This window comes from Taeniopygia guttata, chromosome 4 (assembly GCF_048771995.1).
Source record: "Taeniopygia guttata chromosome 4, bTaeGut7.mat, whole genome shotgun sequence".
NCBI lineage: Eukaryota > Metazoa > Chordata > Aves > Passeriformes > Estrildidae > Taeniopygia > Taeniopygia guttata.
In genome coordinates this window covers 73,030,193-73,049,878 of record NC_133028.1, presented here as the reverse complement: position 1 = coordinate 73,049,878, position 19,686 = coordinate 73,030,193, and the positions used below count along the sequence as shown (strand labels likewise).

At 35.7% G+C, this 19,686-nt stretch overlaps 2 long non-coding RNA genes across 2 annotated transcripts in view; one reads left to right on the top strand and one right to left on the bottom strand.

Annotated features, from left to right (window-relative positions):
* The window catches only part of LOC140684027 (uncharacterized), a 32,476-nt gene extending 18,470 nt beyond the window's left edge, over positions 1-14,006 (bottom strand). Inside the window, exon 1 of the long non-coding RNA XR_012055868.1 lies at positions 11,924-14,006. This is a non-coding gene — a long non-coding RNA (uncharacterized lncRNA). The remainder of the gene's footprint in view (positions 1-11,923) is intronic.
* The window catches only part of LOC121469949 (uncharacterized), a 49,897-nt gene that overhangs the window by 10,496 nt on the left and 19,715 nt on the right, over positions 1-19,686 (top strand). The window lies entirely within an intron of this gene.

The following is a 19,686-nucleotide window of genomic DNA, read 5'->3' as shown; positions in this document are numbered from 1 at the left end:
ATTTTTAAGGTGGTGGTAGACATGTAGTAACTCTACCTGTGACCCTACACATTAATATCAGTATCCAAAAATCCTAGACCAAACTGTCATTTGATATTTATACCACCAGACTCAATCTTACAAAAATATTTAATATGCATAATCCAGATATATTCATGCAAATACAAGTAATAAATAACTTACAATGAAGAAAATAATAAATTAAATTAAATCCCTATGGATTAGCAACAAAGACATCATTTTCATCTCTGGATAGGTGTTAAGATATTTATGGCATTTAGAATGCAACTGACTGTGCACTCAAGTATCCCAAACCAACCTGATCAAGCTGCTCTATTGATTTCTTTTTTCTCATCTTCGGATAAGGTTTGCTTCATTGGCTTTGTTCCATGTCATTAAAAATTACTGGGCAATATTATATGGTTTTTCTCATCATAATGGTTATCAGCCAGCAGTTCCACATACCTGGGATCAATCAATACCCCAGTTTCTATTAAACCCTGAAGTATATTAGTCTTGCCTACTAGAACTAGATGCTTATATACCCTTACACACCTTCCCAGTACACACCTGAGGATAATAGTGTCACTCAGACTTTCATCCTTGAGATGCTCAGCGATGCTGATGAAGCCAAGAGCAGATGATACTTCTTAACTCAAATCAGAGAGCCAACAGAGGCCTTTGCTTCTTCTGACCAGCTTAATAAAATACATCAAATAATTCTTTTACTGGCTTTAGCTGCATGATTTGAGACATCAGTAACTGTCTCCTCACTACTTTGCAGTGTACATATCGTTTTCTTACCTCGTCCTTTTCTGACCCTTTCAACATTTGATAAAGAAATTGATAAAGAAATTTGATAAAGAAATACTGTCTTATTTTCCCTGCCTGCTGTGAGGTCTTGGCTAAACTTAACCCACCTCTCTCACCAGCTCTAGGGTATTCCCATTTAATCACCCCTGGAACTCTCTGAGCCCAATACATTCACAAAGAGGATAACACCCCCAAAATTGCAATTAAGTACAGCCAGGCTGTTCCAAACATTCCAACACAATTGTTGACTAATAAGTCTTGCATAACTACAATATTAGGTTTCTATATTTATTAGTACTGAGTTTTAACCCAAAATTATTCTCTATTTTTTATTTAAAAGAAATGCTTATGCTGATTTCTAAAAACTGAACAGGTATGGAAGCCCATTTCATGTTCCCTGAGCAGCTGTACTATTTCTCTCTTGAAGGAACACAAAGAAAACTGCAACCTTTCCCCTTTGCTTGCTCTTCATGGGCTCTGGCATGCTGAGAATGCAGCTGTACATTTATTGGGAAATACAAAATCTTCTACAGCCCTGCTTCCAGGCATCTGTTAACAACTGAAGTACCTGTCTGGAGAGGCAGTGTTCCATCTTTTCTCCTCATAACTGAAAATACACTTTTTAACCTTAACCTACACTAATCATGAAGTTTGGTTTAATTGCAAAGATATATGTGAGATCTAAGGAAATAATTGTCTTATTTGTTCTATAAACAAAATCAAACTCTTGCTAGCTAAAAATTGATCTGTTCTAAGAACAGGGTGGCTATAAAGACCTCTCATTATCTTCCAAGTATTATCAAGGGTTCCATCAAGCAGCTTTTACACTAACCAGCTAGCCAAAATTAAGATTAAATTAACATTTCTCTATTTTATAAAAGTATTGAGAAGTTTCACTGATTGATAGTTACAAAGTAATTATTTCCACTGATAGTTTTCTAGTATTTTAACTTCTAGAACTTTATTCATTATGTTTGATACTATTCTTCCAATAGAAATTTTAGTGATATTTATTGGTGTAATTTTATTTTAAATTTTTATTACTTTTAATTTTTTTTTAATTTTATTTTATGTTATTTTATTTTTATTAATTTTTAATTTTAAATTTTTTATTTTAAGTATTATCATACAGAAATATCTTTTCAGAAGCAAAAATGTTTGTAAGGCTATTTTATAGTGTGTATTTTTCTTAACATTCTGGAGTGTGGTAATTAGAGTTTTTCAGTATCTAATTTTAGCTACAGCCATTCTGGATATTTGTAATTAATTTTGACAACATTTAAGAGACAATGTACAAATGCTGAACCTCTTAAACCACTATGAAAAAGAACCTTTTGTGTCCTATAATGTATCCATATGACCCATCCTATAATGTAGGGGGTTTTTTTGGACAGGGATGGGGTGAGGGATTTCTACCTTTTCCCATAATTTGTTTTTCTTTGAGATGTTCCCATTGACTGGTTTCCCATTCTGGTTTTTTACAGAGGATCCTCTGATTTCTGTTCTTCGTAAGTTCCCCTGTCTAACCAGAAGTGATTCTCTAGAAACAGAACTAATTCAGTGAAATACCCCTTCGCCTCTCTTGTTTTTAAGATACTAATGCTTTAGATTTTTTGGTTGGTTTAAAGTTTTGGTTTTAAAACTGGATGTTCAAAAAACCCCACGTCCCAATGGCAGTATTTTTAAAAAGTTCTAGCAATGACTGCATGGATGCTTCATAAAAAATATACAATGCATTTACATTTTCTAGTCAAGATGTTGATGTAACAAGAGTCTTAACGGTGTATTTATCTATCCCAGTCCTAAGCAGGGTGTATGACATTTATGGGATGGATGGACACAGATATTTGGCTATATGGATGTATGTATCTTATAACTGCATTTTTTCTTTATTTTCTAGAAAAGAAAAGAAATATTTACTAACACTAGAAAATGTATTTATGGGTACGTGCTTCAAAATAACAAAATTTCAGAAGAAATGCTTTCAGACAACCACATAAGAAAAAGGTATCAAGACAGCACATAGAGTTCATTAGAGAGAAAAGCATGATGCAGTTTTTAACTTGCTACAAAATTCTGACTGGATCCATGATGCACTAAGCTATAAATTTAAAACCAGCATAGACCTTCAGCTGAGGATATCACTTTGCTGCAGGCTTCAAAACAAGGAAAATAACTGTCAAATGTCAAAATCAGCTGAAAGGAAGAGTTTTTTCTTTTTTTTTTTTTTTCTTTTTTTTTTTGGTGGAGAGACTGTTCTTTTCATTTTGTATCCTGCTAATAGTATCTTCACGTAGTGCACTGTGACTTTGTTTATTTGTAGCAGATGTCTGTCCAGTGTCACATTTGACCTCAAATTTATTGCAAATTATACCTACTAGCTTTCATCCTTTACAATGAAAGGCTACAAAAGGTTCATTTTCTAAATCTAGATTTGTACATTAGAAGCTACTGAAATTATTGGTAAGGAAAAAAGGAAAAGTTCTTGTCAACATGGCCTTCCTCTGTCATCACAAACCCAAGGAGGGTGCTTAGATTAATCATAGCAAAACAGAACTTTTATAATATATATTTACTTCTTCTCTTTAAGGCTCCCATTAATCATAATCATCATGAGCCATGCCTATGTGCCCTTGATTCTGACAGCCATAATGTCATTTTATAACTCAAGCTCTCCAGAAAATAACATTTTTCTTATGTTTTTTTTTTCTTCTTACATATGCATTTTCCTGCCACGCTCCAGGATTATAGCTGATTTGAGTTAGGGTGATAGGGTTATTTCAAGTTCACCCAAGTGGATTGATAAATAGCAGGATTTGTGGGAACTCTAGGGTGCCTATATGTGAATTCAGGAGGCTTTTTTCTATAAAAGTGGTTAAAACTACTTTTTAAAGGTATTTTTTCTTTTTTTTATTAATATACTTAAGTCTTTGCACCTTTTAGAGTGAACAAATCAATTAACAATCTGCACCTCTGACTGATGAACATTATTCTTATAATCTGAATTTACATGTTTCAGCTACACAACTCCACGAGAATTTGAGAAATTTCTTCTTTCCTTGTTACAATATATTCCATTGGTTTGATATTGATGGCAATTGTGAACTCTGTTTTGGCAATATCATGATTTTCCTCATATTCCTTGCATAAACACAAAATCAAAACAGTAGTGCTCTATTGAAAAAAATCAGACCCTCAGTAAAGTCTATTTACTAAGTTAAATAAGCCAAAGTTTATTTATCTAAGTATTCTAGACTATTTAGCAGCTTCATTGTACAGAATGTTTTTATGTGGTGTATTTAGGAACAGAAAAAATGGGAAAAGCAGGACATGCTTAACCAGGAACACACTGAGATTGTAACTTCTTGAATATGTATACTTTTCCCATCACTTAGCTCACAATTATTCGAGAAATAATTTATGTTAAAACTTTTTTTCTTTCACTTATGTGAAGAGTTTTTCCTGAAAGCTGCTGCAATCCCTGTTGTACCCTTCTTCAGCCACGAGTCCCAGCACCTGCATTCGGAATATTCAGAATTCCAGCTTGCTCTGACTGTGGGTGCTCTGGATAAATAGCTTTGCCCCTGGCTCCTGGACCTTGGCTTATTCACCAAAATCCCTTAAAGTGCTTGAGGAATCTGCCAAACCTCAGGTTCATTGCCTGAATTTGACCAACAGCTTTACACATTTCTTCTCAGCAGCTCTGAATTCCTTAATGGAAATATCATGGCATTATTCAAAAGCATTTGCTAGCTGAGCTGAATGAAGTAGATGGAAGCCAAAGACAGCAACCCCACAGGAATCTGAAAGAGTAAAGACCTCTAATTTATGCAGAGATTGAAGTATGACTTGCTAAGAAGTCTAATTCACCAAAACAATTAGGATTTGATTTTATTCTAGTCTGCAGCAGTGCCATTATCTTTCCATCAGGCTACAGAGATGTTCAGCAGAGAATTGCTTTTTATTTTCCCTCAGAATAGCAATTGTTGCATTATGAGTTGCTTAAATATTCATTCAGGTTCAAGAGGTAGGAAAAGTTCCCAGACTTAAAATAAAATCTGATGAGGCTCCTTTCATTTTTGTGGCAGGGTAATCAACGATGTAGGGGGAAAAAAAAAATTTAAAAAAATCAACTACCTGGCAGCTAAAGAAGGGCAAAGCCAACAGAGTGAGCCAACAGGCTGAAAACAATAGAAATAGAAATGTAATGAAAATAATTATCTCTGACTTATTCATATTGTTGATTCATTTGCTAAAAATGCAGCAAAAATTAGGTGCCTATAATTTTCTTGCTAATTCTAGAACGTTAAACCATTATAAAATAAAATGGTGTATTTTCTATTGTCCTGGGTTTCAAAGTTTATATTTACTGTTGAGACAGAAGAGTAAAGAGGCACATTTCATTTGGTATTTCAGGCTCGAGTCTGTCATTGCCTAATCACTTTTGTGGCTGTTCACTTCAGCTGAGCCTAGTATTATTCAGATTCAGTAACATTTTCTGCCTGCTCTCCCCTGATAAAAAACTCCACTCAAGAGCCTGCACAAGATTTACTGAAAAGAGAATGAGAATGCTCGTGAACAAAAAAATTATTGTTCTGGTAATAAAAAATCCAGGTCCCACATTTAGAAACACTTCATTCTTGGTGTTCATAAGCAATCTCTGACACTGGTCTGGTTTATGGATGAAACCAGTTCCTGTGCACACTGAGTCCTGTCTGGCAATTTTTTTCCTGTGATATACTCCCACTTGCACAAAATATATTTGCTCACATTATGAACACGATGAGTTACAGAGAGAATTCAAACCAGCCATGTATGTCACACCCATTTTCAGTTTTACCTCATCACAGCAACTGACAAGATAAAAAGTGCAATTCCAGAACCACACTAAGCACACTAGAACACCTGAAAGGAGAAGCAATCTCACAGTCAGGGAGCCAACGAGAAAAATTCACTCTTGCTTTTCCATCTATTCTTTTTTTTTCCTTTTTTCTTCCCCTGCCTCTGAAGGGCGAAGGGGAAGGGGAAGAGCAAGAAGTAAAACTGACTGCCAAGAAGAGAAAGCATGTAAGCAGGATTAGTCTCAAAGTTGAAAGGACTGGAAAATTTTCTCTTCCACTCACATTTTCTTCTTTTTCTCCTTCCCTGGGTTTTCCTTGTTCCTCTTTTCTCCCTGCATAATCCACCTGCAGTATACATCACTAACACTTCCCTTTTTGCCTCAGTAACAATTCCTCCATTGATTGTGGTCATGATGGTTCCTCCACACTCACCTTTAATTTATATAATTTTTATATCATTTCATTAATATTAATTTATATTTATCCTGGGATCAGAGAAAAAGAACAGTACACACTTAGGGGATAGTTTCACCTAAGTGAGGAGGCATGTATTTAAACCAGGCTCATTAAAAACCAAAACAATACTGGCAAATAAAGCATCTTCACATTATATTTAGTCATGTAAATTCTCAGAACCATTTGAAACAGGGCTGGAGTTTAGTACCTCATGCCATCTATGAAAGATAACAGATTAAATCACTGCTTTGCTTTAAATAATTTGGGGTTTGATTGGTTCCATTATACTTAGAAATTAGGAGAGTTATAAATTAAAGGAGCATAAAATGGATAGATCAATCAAAATTCAGTGCGTAAACAAAGTGGGAGTACTTATGATATAATTTACAGAGTATTCAAGACATTAAAATGTTGACAATTCATTCAAATGGCAAAGAACGTAACAAAATGTAAAAATAGCAAAACATCAATCAAGTCTCTTGAAAAGACTGCAGCTGAATAAAGGGAAACCCATTAATTTAATCTCATTTGGCCATTTTCCTCCTCTCTGAAAGAAAACCACAGATCTACTCAATGACTTCACAGGGCACAGCAGTTGGAAAAGAAAGAGGGAATTAACCAAAATAACCCTCCCAGGGAAACTTTGAAACAGATGATTCTATTTGATTCCTTAATTTCTTCAAATTAAACATGTCACACCTCAGTTTCTGAAGATATTTTTAAACCTAGAACATTCAAAGAGAAAGATCACATAGCAGTACTCCTTTTTTAGACCAAAAATCAAAGACAGCCTTATTGATCCAGGCAAGGGTTTACACAGGTATCATGACAAGGCTGGAAACAGAGCCCACATCTTTTTTCACAGCTAAAATAGATTCACTGACAACACTTTTTTGTCAGTTTATATTTTTAGCTGTGTTTTGTCATTTTAAATGAACAATTTGTACTATTTTTGCTCCTCAGTCATGACTCTGTGAGAAGTAGAACTTAACCAGAATTTACCTACTGGCAAGGCGGAGCAGGTGTTCTTTTCCAAACAGGTCTGTGATAAAATGAAAGAAAAGAAATATAAAGTACATTTAAAATTATTGCTGGAAGTCACTTGGCAGCCTACATCACCACCCTACAATACAGAGAAGAATGTAGACTTCTGGAAATCAGGCTTTCATGACTGTAGGAGATAATCTGGAAGTCTCAGACCTTAAACAGTCTCTGCACACAGTTAAAATTCAGGTCACACTGAAATCATATCATATCCTAACTTTGGAGAATTTGGCTTCCCAGTTTCTTTTTTTTTTTTTTTTTTTGGACATTGTGGCTAGTGACATAATTTTTAAAAGTTATAAAAGGCATTTAGACCCCATGCCACATTCGATAAACTACCAAAGCCTGTACAAGGCTGACTGAGCTGCAGGTATGAGCTTTTGCAGTGCCTCACCATAAATCAGCAAAATTCACACCAGGGGTTTCACATCTGTATGGAATTTGACCCGAGGAAGAGTATCAAAGAGATGGCCTCTTCCAGAAGGTCACTTACCTCTTCCCACTGTCTCTCTATGATGCAGGACAGATTTTTGCATGCAGGTGTACACGTGTTATTCTGCTGTTTGCAGCCCTGGGCAAATCTGGGACTTTTGGGCACCCTCTCCCACCTTCCAGCTGCTGATGGAAGCTGCTTGGCCACAGCCACAAAGTATTACCATGCACTTCTCTGGTCTGCTCCATATAGCCCAGCCACAAACTTTCCTTAGCTAATAGATCACTATTTGATACCAATTAGCCCTACCTGGATGAAAATTTTCTGGGAAACCACTGAAAAACTTTGGCTTTGAAGTCACTCTTAAGATGTCATTAAACAGGAGGCTACAAGCTTACAAGTAATTTTTGACAAACAGGATAAATTTGCTTTCTTAATTTTGAATTTCACTTCACTATTTTAGCATCAGAATACTCTATGATCTTCCACATGATATTATTAATATTTAAGCATGTTTTTATACATGTGGAGCATCCCAAACACAGGTGTGTAACTCGATCAGCCTAATAAGAACTCCATTTATCCAAACAGAGATTTCTAAATTCACAAACATTTTATCCAGCTAACCCTCTCTTCACCTCCACTTTTTAGCTATGCAGTTGTACCCTGGAACAGCAAAGATGGCAAATTACAGCTCTATTAAGAGCTTGGGAGCCCTTACTACATTTTGGCATAATGTCTCATGTTTTTCAGGTGGCTGTAAGAAAATTTTAAGGCATAAGGAATCTCTGAAATCTATGTATCAATACAAACTGCTGCCAAATGGGATTTTTTTTACAGACTTTCAAATACGGTTGCTAATAGGAGAAATAGCAATGCTGCCATGGCTATAACTAAAAGGAGAGAAATAAGACAAAGGTTAAGCAAAACTAAATGAGCTTCTCATATGAAATTTTATTCTTCCCTGATTCTGGACCTTTTTATCAGATAAAACAAATTGCTGACCATATGTGCCAGTGAAGAAAGAAGCTTCAGAGTAGAGACTGAGTAGAGTGAGCAAAAGAGACATCATCAGCCATGAAACTACTACTCACTAATTCTGCAGAAGGTCAGAAATCATCCCTTCTTTTTTGCAATGTTAAAAGAGATTGTTTATTGTGGCCACCTAACATGTATTAATGAACTAGGTGCTATTATGTTCACTTGTGTGAAAAAACATTCCATATTGTTTTCTCCAATATTACTACTACTGCTAATAATAATATCCCATATATTTAAGTTTTTTACCTGGCATTTTTTTCTTATAGTTTCAAATAAAAACTGAGAGTTTAGAAGTATATAAGTTTAGAAAAATTCTTTTGACAGAGGAGCAGATGATACTGCTGCGGTACCAGATGCACAGCAAGATACTTGCAGTGGAGTATCTTGTATAAAAGATATTGCATTATTTTCTTGGAGTTACAGGATTTCATAGAACAAAAACACTGACCCTACTGTGGATTTCAACATTTTGTTCATATTGAACTTCTTAAAAATTTGCAAGCATTTAAAATAGTACAGGAGACCGAGCTGATTTGAATACAAAGGGCACTGCCATTTCACTTCCCAGCTCTGAAAACCAGCATTGGGTTCTGCAGCATTTTTATCATTTTTCTGTTGACTGACACTTGGAAACACCCACTTCATTCCTAGCAGCTTCACTCACTGAATCATTTCCAATTGAGTTGAAGAAAAGTGCAGTGAAAGTCCATAGATGAAAAATCTTATCTGACTACTCTGTGACTGCTTTTTCTTTTTTCTTCCTGTTCTTTTTTCACCCTTTTTAAAAAAAATCCATTCCCTGCACTTCTGTCAGACTCAGAATGTTTTATTAAGGAGAATGTGCAATCTCTTTCTAGTAATAATTTTGAAATATATAGGGTAATTTCAGTATTGCTTGATTTCTCTTCTTATAACAACTTTTAGTGTGCCAATCTATGTGTAAAAATGTTCATACAGCTTTCATTGTCTAAAGACATACCTAACAGTAAACTGTAAATGGAATGGTTGTTGGCAACAGATTTTTTTTAATAGCAAATTCAACATATGCCAAAACCTCAACAAACACAATTATCCAAAATTGTTAAATTCAGTGTTAATTTTCTATACCCACAGTGCCAGAAATATGTTTTGATTTTGCTTGCCACATTTGTGTATACATACAGCATGGGAAAAATGTGTTCTTTTTTCAAAAGCAGAAGAAAATAAGATTCTGAGACAATTAAGAAACTGGAATCCATTTGTAAAATCTGCTCGTTTTGTACATCTATACAAGTATGTGGTGGGTTGAGAGCTGGACAAATGCCAGTGCACTACTAAAATTACTTATTCATTTTCTGTTATGAGAGAAGAACAAAAGTAGGCACTAAAGGGTATAAATAAAGCTTTAGTAACATAAGTAAAAGAAGAATATTAAGAATCAGAATAAACCTTTAGAACACTTCTCCTCCCCCATCTCCTTTTTTTTTTTTTTTTTCCCACTGACAATGTAAAGAGACAGAATCTGGTATTTCTTAGTCAGTTTACAATTTCTAAAATAATTTTTTTCAGTCCTCTTAGGGAGAGGAGTCTCTCCTCCCATGCTGTGGAGATTTTCCCACAAGAAACTGTTCTCTCCTGGTTTTAATTTTCATGAATAGCAGCTGCCTGGAAATCTGCAATCATTAAATCCCTCACACAGTTTGGTAGTCTCCCCACAACTACCAAACATGGGTCATCTCAACTCATCCTTTAAATTACTTGATTTTAATTGCTTGATCAAGCAATTTTAAGGATGAGCTGTTCTAGCATAGAAACAAAAGTTCTCTTCATTTATCTCTGGGAACAGAGGTTTATTTCTCCTATTCCTGGGGCAAGGTTTCTCATCTCTCTCATCTTTTTCGTTCTATTCAAGCTTTTCATTGGATCACAGTACTAAAATGATAATCTTGACATTCTCTTTGTACATATAGGTGACACATACATATATATATATATATATATATATACTCACAACACCATTATAATGATGTTTTGCAATCACAGTGAGACCTAAAACTGAAAAAAGGGTTTTAACAGATTCTAATGAATATAGTTATAACCATTTTCTGTATTCCATGCTGACCCCAGAAGACACATCACTACTGATGTGACATAATATTGATTTTAATCTGAGTTTACTTGAAGCTTCATAATGTAGTTTCAGAAATCATTATAAATAATTAATAGTTTGAGTGTGCATTATTTGTGCTTTATGGTCATTAGAGTTAATGTGATTTGGAATTATTTAATTCCTGCTATATTACTTATCTCCTAGATGTTTTTGTCCTCAGGCAATGAAGACAAAGAGGTATCTGGTCCTCAGAGGACATTTTTCCCATAAAAAGCAAGCTGTCAATGGTGATACTGCAAATGTGCACAAAGCACCAGTCACCATGTCCGTGCCTGCTTTTCAAAACCTAAAATTAAATGCAAAACCCATGTTTTCAGATCTGAAGACTGATTTACAGCTTTCCTCCTTCATTTTGTCATCACACTTGCATAATTCTCACCAGGATTCCTCCTGAGTGAAAACAGAAACATGCTTGTTGAGCCTTTCCTGTGGGGATTTCCCAGTAAATGGCCTGGGACATGTTGTATTCTTTGTGATGAACAACAGCCAGTGTGGAAATATGAAAAAAAAAAAATTAAAAATATGTTTGCCATTTTCTTCTCAGGGAATTCAGAAGACTAGTAACTGTGTTACACTCAGCTTCAGACTAATCTACATATTTAAGCCACAGAGACACTGTTTTATAGATTGCTTATGCCAGAGGAAACCATCAGCAGCTGTGGAACAAATCCACATTTCAGAACTGCAACATTTTTGACTAGGTGACAGTAAAAGAGATGAAATAAAACTGGTTTTTTAATAACTGATGTCCTCTACTTTCTCCGCCACAGTGACAAGTTTCTTGTGTGTTATAAAACTTTGCCAGACATTTCAAATATTTCTCTTTGGCAATAAACACGTACTCTTGCTCATCCAAGGTTAATTTAAAATTAGGAAAACACCATGAATAACAAATACCTGAAAGTCATTTGGGTATGGCTTAATCCTAGCAATCAATTATATCTCAATACCTCTTAAGGTAACAGCACTAAGGAAAAAAAGGAAAAACATATTTGGACAAGCTGGAAAATAATTGATGCCTTTACACACAAATAGGCAAAATTGTCTATTATTAACCAGTCATGTATGTATCCATGCACCTCAGCAGAACACATCCCACGTGAACTGAGCAAGATCAAGCAAAATATTACTTAAAAGAACACAAACCTGGTAGTGATGGTGCTGTATACATTTCCTTCTGAGCTACAAGATAAACTTTCATTTATTGGGTTCCAGTCTTGGGTTTTAGTCTTGCACTCCAGTACACGCCCTCTTCTCAATGTGTCTTCCCTCTTAACTGAAGCCACTTCTGACACTTCAGCCTCTCTGAGGTACCTGGAAGATATTGCCACACATTACAAAAACACTCTTAATTGATTTTTAAGTCTTTTCCAAGCTACAAAAGTTGCATCAGACGGATACACTCTTGACCAAAGGAGAATTTTGATGTACTTTATTTTGTTACTAGACGTGCACAAACTGAAGAATGTAAGCTGAGTGTTTTAGTTTAGGAACAGTAAAAGTAATAGTTTTCATTCTTTGAGTTTTTAAGTCTCACAAACGTCTCCGTTATTTCAAAGCCTTAATTTTTTTTTTTTTTCATCTGGTCATGTTGAGCAGCATAAAGATTCTACAAAATGTTCTGTGGCATCTCTACTCATGAGCAAACACTGGTCTCAACGAGTGTGGCCATAGATGCTGCTATGAAGTTTCCACCCAAAAATCCAATTGCAAGCAATCTTTTGATTACAGCTATTGCCATAGTCAGCATTATGGACATAGCTCATGTACCACAATACTGAATTTGCCCTTCTAAGCCCTTTCCAAACTAATAATTTCTTTTTTTGTTTTCGTATTAACATGTGACCAAAGAACACACTGCCAGTTTACATGTATATCCCAGGAAACTGGGGAAAACTTGTCCCTATTACATTTCTCACAAACATTTTATCTGCCTTTCCAATTAGTGTGTTGTTCTTACAACACCAGCACTAGGCTTCTCCTGTCTAGAATAAATAGCATAGAAGAAGGAGCAGATATTAATGGTATCAAACACAATGAAAGTGAAATAATTTGCCATGTTTTAGAGTAACATTAGAATGTATAATAGACTTTTTAATAACACAAAGTGAGACTGATTTAGAAATCTCTAGAATGACATTTGAAAAGGACTTAGAGAAGCTGGTAAAAGCAAACGACAGCTAATGTATCTTTCACATTGGTTGTGGCAGTGATTTAGTACGTTGTCTGTGATGCTAAATATACATCATAAATCCCTCCAGCAGAAGCGTTATTATATTCATCCATCTCTACCCCGTGAGCCAATAATTTCTTCTTTCATAAAGTTTACTGTATAAAAAGGAACTCATTATATAAAATTAAATGTAGGCTACAGCCAGTGATCTTACATTAACTTAATGAGGATTTTATCTCAAGAAAGCATCTTGGACAGACCCTGTGGTCATGTTTTATAGTTAAATCCTATTTATTGAGTGACAGTGGGACTTTCGTGGAAGATAAAATGATACAGTGGTCTTTATAAACCTACATCCAGTGATCAGTTTTCTCCTTCAGTCTAAGGTATTGTATACAGTTTATTAGCAACATGAATTAGAAAGAAAGCCCTTGACAGTTTGTAAAGGAACATGACAAAAGGAGGCATTGTTTTACTGACTGAAACTCTATGAAATAATTGAAAGACAAAAGAAAACATTAATGGAAAATTAATACCAGTGTGGAGAGGGTCTCCTTCTTAGTGAGCTGACAATAAAAAATTCAGATAATTCAAAGAATTTGGTGGTTTTGAAGTACCTAGTCCACTGCTCAGCCCACAGGTAATGACAATAAAGCACTGTGGTGGGGACCTGCTCTCCGCCTGTGACTTTACATGACTTCAGGATTCAGCCTGAGAATAATTCAAACAGTGAAGCACTGCACTGAGGATTGGTATAAAGAACACTACATATGTGGAAAATGCAACTGTCCATCACAAGAGTAAAAGCCAGCGGGCACGATTCAAAATGACAATACAGTTTCAAATGTGGAGGGGGGCTTTTTGATAGTCATGGTAGTTGAATTAAGTCATTCAATCATTTACAGCCACTGAAATTTCCCTCCACTTATAGAGATGTTTATGAAACTGTCATGACCAACAGTATGACTAAAATAGGCGAAATTCCAGATTTTGAGGGATTTGCAAGGCCAACTTTAGCAAAATCCAGGGCGTTCCCTGTGAAGAGCTTCACAGTGCAGATAAGGGTTTTATTCAGCTTTAGTGGTAGGAAAAAAATTTAGAATATCTGTTAAAACATCCTTATCACAAATACAGGGGTTAGGAATGAAGAAATAAAGTGTTCAACAGTTGGAGGGAATCAAAGTTTGGCAATTCTGTGTTTCACTTATTCAATTAATAGTGTATTGTGATTTATCTTTTATAGCAGATATACAGCCACCCATTTAATCTAACACAGGCTTTGAATGCACTTTATAATTGAATAATTTATCAACTCTTACCTATTTGAATCATAAAGCCAACTGATTGGTTTTAGTAGAACATCGATTATGCATCACTGCCAACATCTCAGTTTTGAGAAATGTTGTCTTCTATTGCAAAGCATTAACATGTCTTTGATTTTATGATCATTTCTTTGGCAAGATCAATGAACCTGGGAAAGCCTACAAAATATCAGTACTTAAGGAAAGTCCACCTTGCATCATTTTGCAAGACTTAATCATCAATTCAAAATAAGCTGCTTTCTGCGCCAGTGTAACACATTTCCCACGTGGCTGTGCACGGGCAGCCACCTTCACAAGGGTTTTCAGAATGATTTCTCTTACTATTTCAGCTGATGCTAAGTATCTGTTTATTGTTGTCACAAAATTCTGTGGAGTATCCTGCAACACACCTCAAAAATAAGGACAAAGAAGTGTGGTTTATGTGACTCCCACTGAGAACTAGAGGTGGAGATGTCAGACTTCTTTACATGACCCTTTGCATCATAGAGGTCAGCTAAAAACCAGTGAGGTAATTCACATTTTGTGCATTATGTTTACTGAAGGAATATTTTTTTTATCATTCAGTCTTATGACCTGAGTGTCAGGGACCCCCCAAACCTGCGTGATTTTAATTTTCAGAGTAGCAGCTTGCATTAGCAGGACTTAGGGGAAATTCTTCAAGATTTATACCAGAGTACCAGAGACTTCTCTTCTGTTACCCACCACTGTTTTGGGACCGTAGCAGTGAAATTATGCAATGAACAGGAGGGAATTTGCCAGCCAAACTGAATTCCAAACTAATTACAACCACCTGCTACATGGGAACTTTGCTCATGTTCTAAGAAAGGTGAAAAAAATGTGCTGTCTTTTTGAATGCAATCAGCAATAATGGGATTTTACTTGCTTCTGGTTTATACTAATAAATTGACAAAGGCAAGTTTTTAGGGAATTTTTTTTTTTTTGAGAGAAAAAGAAAACTAACACTGCTTACATAGGAGAGAAAAAGCCTTAAAAAAAAAAAAAATCAATGCAATAAATTACATTAACGCAAATGAAGCAAAGATTTTGCATCCAAAAAGGAAAAAAGAAAGAAAAGGAAAAAAGGATAAAAATATAAAAATGCAAGCTAGCAGCATTTAAAAAAAAAATAATCTTGGGTACAGGATTTTTTAGGGCACAGGGCACAAAGGATTCTTTAAATCACTTAGCAAGCCTTTAATTTATGTTAATTTTCGAGGGCCAAGCTTTTTCACTCATGCCCTGGATGGTCATTCCAATATTTAGCTGCTACATGATTTCAAAGCTGTTCAAAGCATGCAGACATCTGTGTTGTCCTGCAGATAGGGGAATGCTGGCAGATTCCCAGAATAATTAGGAACAAAAAGTTCGGAGCAAGAAACGTGAGCATTGCGGCTATTCCTTTTTGGTCCTGCCTCTTGCTGCACGTTGGGCTGTACAAGAAAACAAAGAAATTACCTGAAATCAGCCAAATTAAGCGACATATTTGGAATTTTGAGTCTTGTTTTCATTGTGATGCCCTGTAGAACATTAGAGATTTCACAACAAAACCACAAAAGTGCTGATATATCTCAAAGGTGTATCTGCAGACCTTATGCCCTTGTGCATTTATTTTTTCCTCTCTTTTTTCACCGTGATGTGTGAGCTCGCAAAAAACAACCACGCTAACCAAAGAACAAGAGCATAAAGCAAATACACATTAAAATCTCCACATTTTACACTATTTGAAGAATAAAAATATTTTAAACTAAGAACACAAGAAATATCCCATTAAGAACACCAGTTTATCAAGACCACGGTTCTGACAAAAGCCATAGAAGAGTCCATTTAGGAATAGCACACATTCTCAGCCACTTTCTGTGGTACATTTCCCCTTGTATTTTCCTGGTGTCCACAGCTGTTGGATTTGGGATGTTATGGGGTTTGTATACACATATTGACCTTAGAATCTGCTGTCCATGCATTTGTAAAATCCCCTTTTGAACACCCTCATTCATCTGCTTTAAAGTTTACTACTATAAACGTGTGTGTCTCAGAATAATCTGATACATATTGCTTTGAAAAAATGGTATTTAATTCTGTAATTGAAGATCGAGCTGTGTTTTAATGAACTCCTTTATGGCTAGTGAGAAATTAAGTATTATCCCACCCATGTATTAAGAAATTTAAAGCTAGAAATGAAGGGTGAGGTCTTTCATAAGCATTCATAATCTTTGGCATATAAATGTTAAAAAGTAAATGGCCATTCCATTCCAGGTTCTCCTGGTTTAATTTAGGGATTTTTTTTTTTTTTCAGGCTAGTTTTAATACAATCATTCAAACAGATTTTACTCCAGTCACTTCATACCAAAAATGGGTAAGTCTGTGTTTGATTTCTTATGAGGAGAAAGTTGTTAGCTATTTTTCATAGAGGTCCATGGCTAATTTTATATTATAGCCTTGGCTAATAGATAATTAAGTGTTTCACTCAAATTAGCTATTGCACAGCTAGAGGCAAAGTGGGAGGAAGCAAAATACTTGGATTTTACAATAAATTTTGTACTTCCAGCTTCTGAACACCTCTGTGAAGCAGCTGATAGGAAACGCTGTACTGGATAAGCATAACCTATGTTTGCATTTTGCTAATAGCAGTCTCCGAAGCTTAATTAAAAAAAAAAACATAAGAGAAGCTTAGCAAAAAAATGACAGGCACAGGAGGAGGATCTTCCACAGACATAACTGAAGTTGTACAGATTTCAAAACTAATTTCCTGGGTTTTTCTTTTCACTCTCATATTACTCCAACGCAATCCCCCTCACAGCGTGGCTGTGTAACCCGTGCCTTGCCTGGTCCATCTCCCTCCAGACCCGCAGGATTACTGACCCCTGCCTACACACACTGCAGAAACTCTTCCCTTTGCCAAGCACCACCTCTGCAGGACTTTGCTGGGTGTCCCCTGGTGAACTAACATCTCAAGATGTCAGCAACCTGTAAGAGCAATTCTTAAGCCCTAAACCAAGAGATGGGCTCCAGTGTTTGGTGCTGCACACGGTGTCCTGGGGCAAAAGGAGAATGGGAAGTCACCACACCAGCACGAGGCCTTCTGCAACATGGCACTCAATGGCATCAGCTCTTGTAATACACCAGAGTCCCTATTTGCATACAGTTATTAATATTTGGAATATTTTTCTTCAGCTACCACTTTAAAAGGAGAATCACCCATATATCATCACAATTGCTTTACAGCAGCAGTCTCAAAACTTTATGATGATACATTAGAGCAGACAGCCAAGAATTCTATTTATCTGATAAATAGAAGCTTCTTATCATAGCTGAAAGACATACTGTCTCTTTTGTCTCATATCTGCTATTTGGATCAAGGATACAGCAAGTTTGTTTTTATATTATAGTGACATGAACGTGAGGAGTTCAGCTGAATTTAGAAAGTTACTATGATGCCAACATGCAGCTTCTTATTTATTCAGCAGATTATACATTGTGTTTATTTATCATGCATTTTCTGTCACAGCCTGGTACCTTCTTCACTAATTCTTTACGGGTTTTCTGAAACTCATAATTCTTTTCTTTTAATGTCTAAAGACAAAATATGATTACTTGCCTAGCAGATACAATAGATATTTAAAAATTAAATAGGGAATCAATACATCAAAGAAAGACACTGAACCAACATGAAGAAAAATGGAGGCTAATCATCATCAAGTGTACACTTTATCAAATTGGGAGAGATACACATAAAGAACGTGAAAGCAGATGTCTTTCACTCAGTTTTGGCAACATGGCAATTTCTGTCTGCCCAAGAAAGCATCAATAATGCAGATTGGTGAAATCCTCTCTTCCAGAATAAGTGTTGCTCCAGGTACACAGCTTGCAAAACCTCAGGGTTTTAAGATTATATTATGGAAAGAGGTATAAAGTTTCTGTGTGGTCAAGGTGAGAGTCATGTCTGTCTTTAACCAGCAAAATATTCTCTGAATCCCTTTTTGCTTTCTATACCTTCATTTGCAGTAGAAAGCCAAGTAAGGAGGAACCCAATCTGTAAATGCCTCTTTGTCAACCCTTCTACCTTATCCTGTTCTGGGTATTTACAGAGCCAGAAATTTCCTATCAGAAATATCTCAAAACTTACAGCAATGTGATTATTCACTGGATACACCACTAATGCTACAGGGAATGAAGTGTTTATCTTTGAACTGGACAATTTAAAAGACAGAATGAGACATCTCAGCCATTTAATGTGTGTGCCCAACTTTGATATTGTGACCACTTATTCCCACTGATCCCAGAAGGATTCCCACTGAAGTCACCAGAGAGTGAGTTCTGACCATAGTCATACCTTCTACTTGGATATAATTATAACACAAAATGAACCACACAAGATTCTGCTAATGAGCTTATGGTTCTATAATGTGAGAGCAACACCAAAGAATGCATTCCCATTGTTAATTAGATAATATTCCCATCAGTAATTAAAGTTTATCCAATTTATTACTGAGATTTCTTGATGAGCTTAATATAACAACATTTAATGTTTTAAATTTTTAAAGTTAAAACAATCTTACATGTATTCCTAAAAACTGCAGTAGCTGTCAAGTCACTACAGGGTTTTGGAGATAACAGACACACAAATACTCCTGTTTGAATCCAACTCATGTTATGCACAAAAAGAACTGAGCTGCTAAAACACCCCTTGTAATAAAAAATCCTTCCAGGGAGAAGAGGTGAGCACCTCTAACTCCACCCTTTTAGCACTTGTTAGGAGAATTAAGGAGATGTGATTTCACAGGCACAATAATTTATTCTCAGCATGAGAAAGAGTTGAGGGTACTAAACATCTTTATCATAGATATATGTCTGAGTCAAAAATCTCCCATGATATACACAGAGAGGCTAGCAAAAAGAACCATTGTTCCCATTAACAATGAATGAATAATGGAAAAAGTAATGGTATGAGTTTTAACCACAAGCAACCAGAGAATTTTATTTGACTCCTCATATATTTGATTCCTAGTTAATGTTACCATGATTAAGCTTAAAGAAGTTGCATCTACTGGGCCTTTAATGATTTTTCTGAGATATATAAACATGGGCAAAATGCACCACAGTTAGAATTCTTAATTCCATAAGCAGCTGTAATGAATCCATATCACAGTGCCAGGGTTTGTATGGTTTCACAGACATTTCAGAACTATCGACTTGCCTTGATGAAAGAACTTTAAGACTTGTATTTGGCTAATGCACGAAAATGCCATTTGTATTCTAAACATGGACTTTGAGCAGAGGCACAAAAAGACCTGTCTCCAGATGCCAGCTGGGACAATCAAGAACCACTTAGCAGCCTGTGGAGATTTCAATCACTGAAGCAATTGACAGGTTAGTTGGATCCTAATTATTTCTGAAATGAGAATAAATTTCTGCAG